At 44.2% G+C, this 11,419-nt stretch overlaps 1 long non-coding RNA gene across 1 annotated transcript in view; it reads left to right on the top strand.

Annotated features, from left to right (window-relative positions):
- Nucleotides 1–169: 169 nt before the first annotated feature.
- Nucleotides 170–11,419, top strand: part of LOC109305740 — a 17,283-nt gene continuing 6,033 nt past the window's right edge. The window contains exons 1-2 of the long non-coding RNA XR_002099697.1: nt 170–181; nt 2,583–2,586. This is a non-coding gene — a long non-coding RNA (uncharacterized LOC109305740). The remainder of the gene's footprint in view (nt 182–2,582; nt 2,587–11,419) is intronic.

The raw sequence follows: 11,419 nt of genomic DNA, 5'->3' as shown, positions 1-11,419 counted from the left end.
GGGTGTGGGTGTCTTTGGGGGGTGTGGGGTGGAGTATGTAGGAGGGTGTTGGTGTGTGGGGGAATATACTGGGGGTGGAGGGGTGGGATGTATGGAGGCTGTGGATGTGTGGGGGGTTATGGTGGGAAGGCAGGAGCGTGTGTAGGGGCTCTGGGAAGGTGTTGGTGTGTTTGGGGGTATGGTGGGGGTGGGATCCTCAGAGTCTCTGGAGTGTGCAAGTCCCTGGCTGCACATGGTGGCAGGGTATGGAGCCAGCCCCACCTGACCCCATAGTGTGCAACTCCCACCACACCAGTCCCTGGCTGGAGGTGGTGACAGCATGTGGGACCAGCCCCATCTGGCCCCATAACATGCAACTTCCGCCCAAGTCTTTGGCTGCACATTGAGGCAGCATGTAGGACCTGTCTCACTTGACTCCATAGTGCACAGCTCCCACCTCAGTCCCCAGCCACACGTAGTTGTGGGGTACAGGGCCAGCCCCACCTGGCACCATAACACTCAGCTCCCATGCTTCTGCCCCAGTCCCCAATCACACATGGTGGCACTGTGGGGTCAGCCCCACCTGGCCCTATATGCTGCAGGAGTGCAGGAGCTGCATGTTGTAGGGCCAGCCCAACTCCGTAGCACACAGCTCCCCAAGTTCCCACCCTCTTTCCCCCAGCAGGAGGCCCTGGCTCTGGTCCAGTGGGGCCATTAACTGAATTCCCATGCTTACAGGCATGGGGGGCTGGAAAGAGCCATGGGGCAGCCAGGCACAAGCTCTGCCAGACAGAGATTTCTTGTCTTTAGTGCCCCCTGGCTCAGGGCTGGGGTAAGCTGGGCCAGGCTGGTGTGGGGGGTAGTTGTTGAACAACTGGAGCTGCACCTGCTGCATGGAGGCGCAGCTTGTGAGGGGCAGCTCAAGGCCAGGGCTTATAGAGGGCTTACAGAGGGGGGCCTTACAGACCAGGTGGAATTACCTGTTGTGCTGGATGCAGCCTGTGGGCTGTATTTTGCCCACCCCTGGTCTATATGTACCCTAAGCATTAGTAAATGACTTATTGGATAGATTTATTATACCGAGTTCTTTAAGTGGATATATACATTCAGCTATTTGTGCCTTAGTTTCCTCATCTGTAAAATGGGGATAATGGCACTGATCTACTTTGTAAAGCAGCTGGATCTACTGATGATGGGCTACAGAAAGCTAGCTATTATAATTACATTTTATTCCATTATTAAATAATGTTAATGGGATATGGGCTCACTGTATGCAAGGTTGAATTAAATGAAAAGGAAAATATTGCCACGAGCCCAATTTCCACATAATGTTATTCATTTACATAATTGTTTTTTCAGAGCAATTTCAAAGGAAGCAATCTGAAAGTTACTAACACTGAGTTGACAGAGTTGAATGTACTTTTCCTAATCTGACTCCTACTCCCTTCTGCTGTTAAAGGAACATGTAGCTATTGTAACCGTCTTTCCCTCCCCTTTTGCTATTGTTCTTGTCTCACAGCCAGACTAAGACTGGTATGATGAGTTTCACAATGCTATTCACAAGTTTAAGGATGCTTGACAACATGTAGTAATTAAAGTCGTAGTCACAAGAATACAAATTTATGCCTTTCAAAAATGAGATGTTAAAACCAGTTGCCTAATTTCTGCGGAAATATAATTAAATGATTTTTTTTTTTTTTTTAAACCAAGAAACATAGAGATCCTCCTCTGAATTACAGCTCTGCAAATTCACTGAAGTCAGTGAAGCTATACTGCTTTAAAAATATTGTAAACATTTGGGATTCCAACTTTATGGGCTCCTGTACCCATGCAGGGAGCCTGCTCCAATGCTCTGGAAATCAAGCACATTGGAACAGACTTGATTAATCGAATCTGCTGGAGCACCAGAATTCATGTGCTGCATCAGCCTTCCGCATCCTGTGCATCAGTGTCTCCGTGCATCTCCATGCCGAAAAAATGGCAGTGGGGTGTTTTGAAATAAAACCTGTTCAATGAGCTTGAGTTCAAATCAGCCCGCTGCCATTTTTTTCTGCACAGGGACACTGATACATGTGATGCGTGGCCACTTTTAATTGGTGTGGCTTGCTAGAGTATGTATAAAAATGCTGTATGATTCTCAAATCAGGTGAAAGATCATTGAAATGAATATTTTTTCTCTATCTTGGCTGAAAGTCTCTGACATTTTTTGGGCACTTTCCTAGCTTGTTCTAAAAAATTTTGTAAGTTAGTAGTAAAATATAAAATATTTATTACTGGGGGGAGGGGGGGGAAACACCAAAACGATTCATAAAGTCGCAGGCCACAACGTGCCAAGCCTGTTACTTTAGGGTTGTTGGTTGTAGCTGTGTTGGTGTAAGGACATAGGCAGGCAAGGTTCTTTGGGTGAATCTGATATCTTTTATAATTAGACCAACTAAATAGAGCAACATTCCACCCCTTCCTGTCTCGCACCTATTTTCTTCCACCCCTCTGAGCCTCGCTGACTCGCATTTGCATTTTCACAGACCTGCATTTTGTGCTTTGGCTTCTATTCTACCCAGGAGAGCACGCAATTCACCAGCAGATTCTCTATCTGCCTGAAGAAGGGTTTGTGTGCGCCCAAAGGCTTGGAAAGAATAATTTTTTCCAACTATTTAGTTGGTCTAATAAAGGAGATCACATTTACCCAAAGAACCTTTGTAGGCCTGTTACTTTGTTTTTAAATGAGAAAAATCACTAATGTTTTAAGTGTCTCAAGTAAGGTTTTCAATGAGTAATTAACTGACCTCAAAGTACCCAGTTATATCACAATTATCTGATCCTTATTCTTATATAAAACACCTTATTTAAAGTAACTGAAGTTTTGTGTCATAGGTAATCACCACGAGTTCCAAGTACAAGTGTGATGGCTTCTAAAAATGAATACAGTTAGACATCCTTTAGTGTAAGCATTAACTCAGAATGGGATAGTACAACACATGCATTGTAATACACCACAGAATCTGTTCATAGGAATAAGCCAAATACCTAATGTAAGCCCTGTTAATCACTTGGTAATGCTGAGGTTAAATTTAGCTCAGTGTGCTCCAAATGTTGCTGATTCTGATCTCATTAATGCGTGTCTTTACCAGATATAACCACTGAACATTGAAATAAGTGTAAAGAAAGTTAGAAACAGGCCCTTCTATTGTAGTGAAGTCCACAATAATCAGACAGACAAGATTCTATTCTATGATAGTCAACTCCATTGACTTTAATATGATTACTTTGATGTATAGTAGTGCAAATGAGAGCAGAATTTAGCCTGTGAGTCACCACACAAGACTAGTGTATAGAGAATATGATACAAAGCCCACTGACCTTGATTCAAGTCTCTCCTTTGATATGTATAGGCTTTTGATTAGCACACGTTGATGAAAGCACTTATCATTTTAGGAAGGATAATTTTCAGAGAGAATTTATCATTCTAATCAGAATCATTTACAGCCATAATTTCCATGGTATTTGAGAGCCTCCAGAAGTGCATTAAACAATTTGACCAGATCATCACATGAAACTGAATCTCTTTCTCTCTAGTTTTCCTACCTTCTTATAGGGAAAATGTTGAGGCTTTTGAAAGATTTATTATTCACTTATTTGATGCCTTATGCAATGTGTATGTGTTATTGAAAGCAAGGTCAGGGAAGTTCTTCATGCTTTTGGAATAGAAAAAGGTAATTTTATTTTAGGTAGTTTGTAGATTGTATGGGCATTTTTTGGCATAGTTTTGAACTGGACTCAGAGAAAATTAATCTGTAGTAATCTTTACCTTTCCACAAACAGCTCTGTTTTTGCTAAGGGATCAAGTTGCTGACCATGGTTCTCATCCCAATATTATAGGTTTCTTGGGCTCTTTCCATTGAGCATAAAGATTAGGAAAGAGACCTTGAATTTGACTTGATAGTCTGTGAAGAGTAAGTGAAAGAATGGAGAAATACTGTAATAGTGTATTTAGTGACTTTGGGTAATACAGTTTTCAAAGCGATGGCCCACAATGCTAGTAATTACAAGATGAATAAAAAGTAAGTCACATTCTGTCCTTAATCTCACAAAATCATCATTGATTTACACTTACTTATCTGAGGACACCATTTAGCCCTTGCTGTTTCCTGTATTATTTTATGAAATGGAAGTAAAATAACCATTTTGCTGACTGAGCTTGTAGTGACAGAGCCAATGAATGATTTTTAAAATAGTTATATGCTCTAGATCTATAGGTTGCAATTGGACCTACACAGGTTACAGGGGTGGGCAAATGAGAACAGGATGGGTTTCAACACTGACAAGTGCAAGGTGATGCACCTGTGGAGCAGGAACCACCACCATCCCTACAGGCTGGGGAACTCCCTTCTCGTCACTGCAGAGGCAGAAAAGAATCTTGGAGCCATTGATACCAAAAATGAATGCAGTCCGACAGTGTGGGAACATGGTCAGGAAGGTCAACCATACCTTGTCATGCATCCCCAGATGCATCTCAAGCAGGTCCAAAGAGGTGATCCTCCCCCTCTATGTGGCACTGGTCAGGCCGCAGCTGGAGTACTGCATCCAGTTCTGGGCGTTGCACTTCAGGAGGGATGTGGACAACATGGAGAGGATCCAGAGGAGGGCCACTCGCATGATCAGGGGGCAGCAGGGCAGGCCCTACAAGGAGATGCTAAGGCACCTGAACCTGTTCAGCCTCCACAAGAGAAGGCTGAGGGGGGATGTAGTAGCCATTTACAAACTAGTCAGAGGGGACCAGCAGGCTTGGGGGAGTCCCTGTTTCCCCCAAGCGCTACCAGGAGTGACCAGAAATAACAGTCGCAAGCTGGCAGAGGGTAGATTCAGACTAGATATCAGGAGGCGCTACTTCACTGTCAGGGTGGCTAGGATCTGGAATAAACTTCTAAGCAAAGTGGTGCTGGCTCCTACCCTGGGGGTCTTTTAAGAGGAGACTAGATTAACACCTTGCCAGAGTTGTTTGACCCCAGCACTCTTCCCTGCCATGGTAGGGGGTCGGACTTGATGATCTGCTCAGTTCCCTTCCAACCCTACAAACTACGAAACTATCTAGATCTAGAGCATATGGTGGTTTTACAAATCATTCATTGGCTTCATATATTGCTTTGGAAATAATATGGGATGAAAATCTCTTTAGGTGGTTTTTTTGTTTTTTGATAGTGTACATGCCCCAAAAATGTTGCTGTTATCCATTGCTAGGGATGTTCTTGTATCCATAAATACCCTCATATCCAATGGATTTCTACTGGCATGAAAATGGTATGTGTTTTGTCAGTCATACTCTTAATTGCAAGCGTAACTCTGCAACAGAAACTCCAAAGGTATCATCATTAAGTCAAACATGACTTTATGAACTGTGCATTTTGGTAGAATTTGGGTTTGCTTGAAACAGCTAATTAGAAGCTTCATTTGCCAGTACAATACATAAACATACATTTTAAAATGGAATTAGAATCTAATACTCATGAACAGGAAGTTCTCAACACTAAGATTAGACTTCTAATACCCAGCAACATCTGAAGTACTGTGCCCTACTCCATCAGATACTACAGCAGTAAAGCCTTGCATTAAACGTCTGGATATCTTATGAAACTGTTCAATATAATTAACGCTTTGGTTTCCGGCTGTACTTCATACTAGAAAATGTTGTCCTTTGACAACTTTTTAAAAAGAGCTATGCAGTGAAATGAAATTACTACTCTGAACTCAGCAGCACCAGACACTGGTCAGAATTATAGACCTCCTTACCAGAGGTTTAATCGGGAGTGAGAAAAAATGACCTTTATCCAAATTAGTATCTGGCTTTGAAATATTCTGTGACTGGGAAAGGGAAAGGATAATCTATGAGTAGGACAAATATCTACTGATGATAACTTCATACTACCTTAACTAATTTGGTTACCATACACCATTGTTAGCTTGCAGCCCCATAAGCTTTCATTTCTGATTCATAGCAAATAGCTGCCGATAACAGCAAAGGTAAAGTTAGTTTTTCCTATTGGCCTTACCCATCCTATCATGATGACCATTGCTCTACAGATGAGAGAATGTCTGAACATCTATCTTGAGCCCTTTAGCAAACTCAACATCTGATTTTGGGTGGAATGGAAACCTGAGATCCTTCTGGAAAGTACCAGAGTGAATTTTCGAGGTAAGGTTTTTCATTCAGCTGACCTAGGTAGAGAAAGAAGTGCTCCTTTTGAACAATAATACAAAGTGGGTAGTTTAGCACCTGGAGAAATGTCTGGAAAAATATGTGATCATTTCTGATCAATAAATCTTTTTGAATCTTGAAGAAGGAATATTAAAGCTACTTTAAAAACATAACTTCAAGAGGTTCTCCCATGTTCCCTGCACAACTTAAGATCTAGTATCTGTTTATTCCATTTAGTGAATATTGTGGAATAGAAGTCATTTAGTTCCTTAAAAGAAAAAAAAAATCCTAATTTAATTTTTGTTTTTATTTTCCTGCCTTCCCTTATTTTTAATATCATATGATGGATTTAACTGTTTCAAATCATTATAATTAAAAGTCGGTCAACAAATAAAAATCTTCTCTTATTTATATACTACAGATCATACTTGGGCAAAATGAACTTTGAAATAATACAGAAACCTTAAAAAAAGAAAGGTTAAGAATGGAGTAAAAGAGAAGTAGGTATCTGATTTAAAAGCTGATGCAATTAATTATGGGCAAAATGGGGAGCAATATTAGCTGAAAATGAATTAGAAAGGCAACAAATATGAATCTGATGCTTGGAAACATTTCTTTATATAACACATAATTAACCTGTAGAATTCATTGCAACAAGATATCATGCTGGCCAAGAGCTTAGTAGGATTAAAAAGAGATTAGACATTTATATGGATAATTAGAACATCCACACTTGCATTTGATAGTATAAGGGATGTAAGGGCTTGAGCCAAACAGTAAAAGAGGGTTATCTGGAGGAAAATTAGCATTTGCATAATATGCTGTAAAAATCTACTAAAGGGATTTTTTTTCAGCCACCATTCTTCTAGCATTTACAGTTATTCTCAGAGGCAAGATACTGCATTGAATGGACCACTGGTCTGATTTATTAGGGAAATGTTTATGATCCTATTAAAAAAAAAAAAAAAAAAAAGGAAAGAGGAAAACCGTTCTACAGCTATCTTAGTATCCCTTTTCTCTCTCTTGATAGAAAGGGCTTGTGCATGCATACTTAGCCCCCAGTGGTCCTGTTAGAAAACGTATTAGGGCTGTGCAAAATTTCGCTGCCAGTTTCATTTCGACACTGTTTCGACTTGTTTCGAGCTCAAAACTGCGAAATCAAAACAAAACACAGAGCTTCAAAACAGCCTCAAAATGAAACGAGGCAAGTTGAAACATTTCAAAATTTTCAAAATGTTTTGAGTTTCAAAGCTCAGGCTAGGCTTGCCTACACTAGGGAAACTGTTAAGTAAGGAGAGGGAGGGGGAAGAGGGTGGAAGGAGTGCTTTCATTATTGACTGTGTAGCTGGCCAGTGACTGTTATCCTTCCCTGAAGTCCCTTCCAAGCCAGTGTTCTGGGGGAGGGATAGAAAAACTGCATGAAAGGCAGCATTGTTTGAACTGCCCTGCTTTTTGCCTTGGTGTCAGTTATTGAGCTGCATGTTCCAGCAGCTCAGTGTCAGACAACTATGGCTAACAGCACTGATCTTCTAAAGGATTTCCTACTTGCTAGCAAGAGGGATTTCAGATTCAGAATACCTTTTTCTCTGAAGCTCTTTTATTTTCATTGATTCATTCTTTTGAATTCTATAATTATATTGGATAGGATTACTGTAGCATTTAATTTATATAGGAAGCAAAATACATTTATATTTTATTTCTATACATTTAAAGCTTAGCAGCATACATGTATAGAATGTATATAGGGACAAAGCCATATTCCTATTTGCTTTTATACATTTCTTATTTGCACGATACACCTACCTGTGCTCTTGCCCCACAGTTTTGAATTTATATAGGGGATAAGCCAATACTTACTGTTCCGTTTCACATTTGTCTTATTTGTACCAGACGCCTACAATTTTTTATTTTATATAGGAACGCAAATACATTTTTATATATTTGTAGAAAAGGAAACATGAAACACCATGAAGCATGGTGGAAAGGCAGCAGTTACAATGGCCAGCCTTCAGGGAGAGGGTAGAGGGAGAGCTGTAAGTCCCTCCCCCCCCCCCCCACACACACACCAAACTGCAACACAGTATCTTTCCTCCAGCTACAAGCAGCAAGGAGAAGGGAGCAGTGCCACTGCCACTGCCTGTGCCCAAGACTGCATCCACTCCATATGCACCAGCCCAACCATAAGCCCCCCCCGCATCATCTTGATGGCAACAGCAAGCAGCAGCACCAGCACAGCAGCCTACTCCAACCCTATTTCACTTCACTTCACTGCTGAGCCTTCTAGTGCCAGAGGAAGAGCTGGCACTGGATCTAGATCTCAGCGCCCTAGCAAAGGAAATTCTGGGGAAGAAGGGGGAATCAGTTGAGTCTGTGCTTGTCACCCCTCAAGTTTCCCCTAAAGCCAGTTCTCCTTCCCCAGAAAGCACTTCAGAGGAGGTTGATGTACATGTGGAGACAAGCGGCTCAGCTGAGTCCGCTTCTGCTCTTGCTGTGCCTATGCCTGCTGAGGAGGAGGAAAGTACAGCAGCATCCATAGATGCACCCATAACCCAGAGGTGAGTGGATAGTGTGGTCTGGGATCATTTTGAGCTGGCAGATGATCCCACATACTCTGTCTGCCTGCACTGCCGAGCCAAAACCAGACGGGGCCAGGGAACAAAACATATGAGCACCACGGGGATGCTGATGCATCTCCTCAGGCACCACCTCCTTGCCTTTGCTCTTCCTCAGTCTTGTATCAGTGGGAATGTGCCCAAAGGGATGTCCCCCTTTCATTCCAAAGCAGAGGCAGGCCACCCTGGAACAGTGAGGGGAAAGGGGACAAAGTGGGGTGCGTTTCAAAGGCGAGCAAGCTCACCCAGAGCTTTGGGGAGATGCTTGTTATTGATGGCCAGCCATTCTCCCTAGTTGAGCAGCCAGGGTTCAGGTGGCACTTGGCATTCGTGGCCCCATCATACCAAGTGCCCTCATGCACCACCTTCAGTAGGATGGTGTTGCCATCCCTCTATGAGGCATGCAGGGAGTACTTGAGGGAGAAGCTGCACAAGGCAGGTCTGCAGGTGGCCTTATACTTCACCTCGAACATCTGGAGCAACTGGAGTGGAGATCATACCTACCTGTCCCTCTACAAGGCACTGGTGTGACCAGTTGGCCATCAGTTGGCTCTCCTTCAAGCAAAAGTGATGGATTTGTCCCACACAGAAACATAGATAATGGGGGCCATAAACTTCCTGGTGCAGGGGCGGCTTGCTGAGCATGGTGAGCTCACCTGTGGGTTCATGTTCACTGATAATGGGGCCAATATGGTCAAGGCAGTCCGTGATGCCAACTTTGTTGGCATCCGCTGGGTGGCACACAAGTTCCACCTTGTTGTCAGGAGGGGTTGCTCCTTGGAGGGGAGCAGGGCTGCTGGTGATGGTGCCAGCACCACCAGCAAGCTCACTTCCAAATGCAGGAAGATAGCAGACTACTTCCAACAGAGCATCAAGAGAGGCAAGATACTGTGGGATAAATGAGCAGAGCTGAACATCCTGCAGCACAAAATCATGCATGATGTGGAGACTTGGTAGAACTCCACATACCTGATGCTTGAGAGGCTGGTGGAGCAACAGAAGGCCATCCATGAGATGGCCTTGCTCAGGGAGATCACAATCAGCAGCCCCCTGAACAGAGCTGAGTAGGATACAATCTCCAAGATCTTGGTGGTCCTCAAGGCCACCGAGAGCATCAGCACTGCTGATGCCCTGCTTAGCCAGGTGATCCCTGTAGTGAAGAAATTTCAGAGCCAAATGGGGAGCATCCAGGGATCAGTGTTCCTGGCTGGGGCAAGCCACTGTCACCATACATGTAGGCACTGGTGAGGCAGCTGTAGGGAGCCATCAGGAAATGGCTTGATCCCTTGCGGTCCAGTACAGTCTATGTGCTGGCCACCATGTGTGACTCAAGAGTGAAGGGCACTGTATGCAGCAGACAAATGCTGAATCAGCGGACAGAGGGTCTGGTAAAGAAAGTCAGGGAGGCAGAATGGTGGAGGTGGGAGATGTGGAACAGGGGGATTCATGATCCCATGCTAGCACACCATCCACCAGCCAGTCTTGTCCTCTACCATGGGTGTGCCAATATGGGCTAAGGGCATGGCTTCTGTGGTGGGGTCTGAGCCACCAGACCCCACCATCAGGCAGGTAGTGCTTATGCCTTGGTGGCTGCCTATTTTGCCAAGGGACATGGGTCATGCAGCAGCAGCTCCATGTTCTTGGCCTACTGGGCAAGCAGCTGCCAGATATGGCTGGATCTGGCCACAGTTGCCTGTGAACACTTGTCTTGTCCACCAACCAGTGTTCTGAGTGAGAGGGTATTCAGCATCCCTGGGAATGTAGTGACAACCCCACCATACCTGCTTGGATCCTGGTTTGGTGGAACGGCTGGTGTTCCTGAAGGTGAACCTCCCACTGCTGGGGTTCCCCAAGCTCCAGCTGCGGACAGACTGAATGCCACCCTCCTCAATCTGTCCACACCTATTTCTTTCTTTCATCTTTTAAAAACTGGTTACTGCCCTGCTGTCAGCTGGAGGGGGCACTCATTGCATCACCAGCCAGCAGGGGAAGAACATGTCCCTGCTGAGCTCGCTCCTCTGCCAGGATGAACTTGGAGGTATGGGCAGGAAGTACCTGCAGTTGGTGTGTCTCCTGGTCCTGGATGGAAGGAATAGTAAAGAAGCTAGATGCTGGTCTGGCACGTAATGTAGGCAAGAAAGCCAGTCAGTGAAAAGAGGCATCAGGGTGTGAGGGACAGGCTGTGGAGTGGGGGTGAAAGGGGGGTATAGCAGCACAGGCAAAAGTGCAGAAGTACCTGGGGAGTCAGCTGTCCAGCAGGTTGCAGTGTGTCAGAATTCCACTGCCTATATTGAGTCTATGAATTTCTGTACCTACAAGGTTTGAAGAAGTGAAGCTCATAGGCCTGGCTGTGAAAAGCAGTTTGTAAATTGTTCCCTCTCAGGATCAGGCCTGAGAGACTGGAGGCAGTGGGTTTTTTTATTTGGTGAGGAATGTGCCCCCAAAGGTAGTTGGGTTTTGTTGTCTTTGATAGATTCTGGTGGTGAAGTTTGTGGGAGTACTGGAGATTTCATAGATTTCATAGACATTAGGGCTGGAAGGGACCTCGGGAGATCGAGTCCAGCCCCCTGCCCAAAGGGCAGGAAGTCAGCTGGGGTCATAGGATCCCAGCAAGATAAGCATCCAATTTACTCTT

This window comes from Crocodylus porosus, unplaced genomic scaffold (genome assembly GCF_001723895.1).
Source record: "Crocodylus porosus isolate Cpor-Errol unplaced genomic scaffold, CroPor_comp1, whole genome shotgun sequence".
NCBI classification, from domain to species: Eukaryota; Metazoa; Chordata; order Crocodylia; family Crocodylidae; genus Crocodylus; species Crocodylus porosus.
Note: the sequence above shows the minus strand (reverse complement) of the source record. Positions and strands in the feature narration are given on the sequence as shown.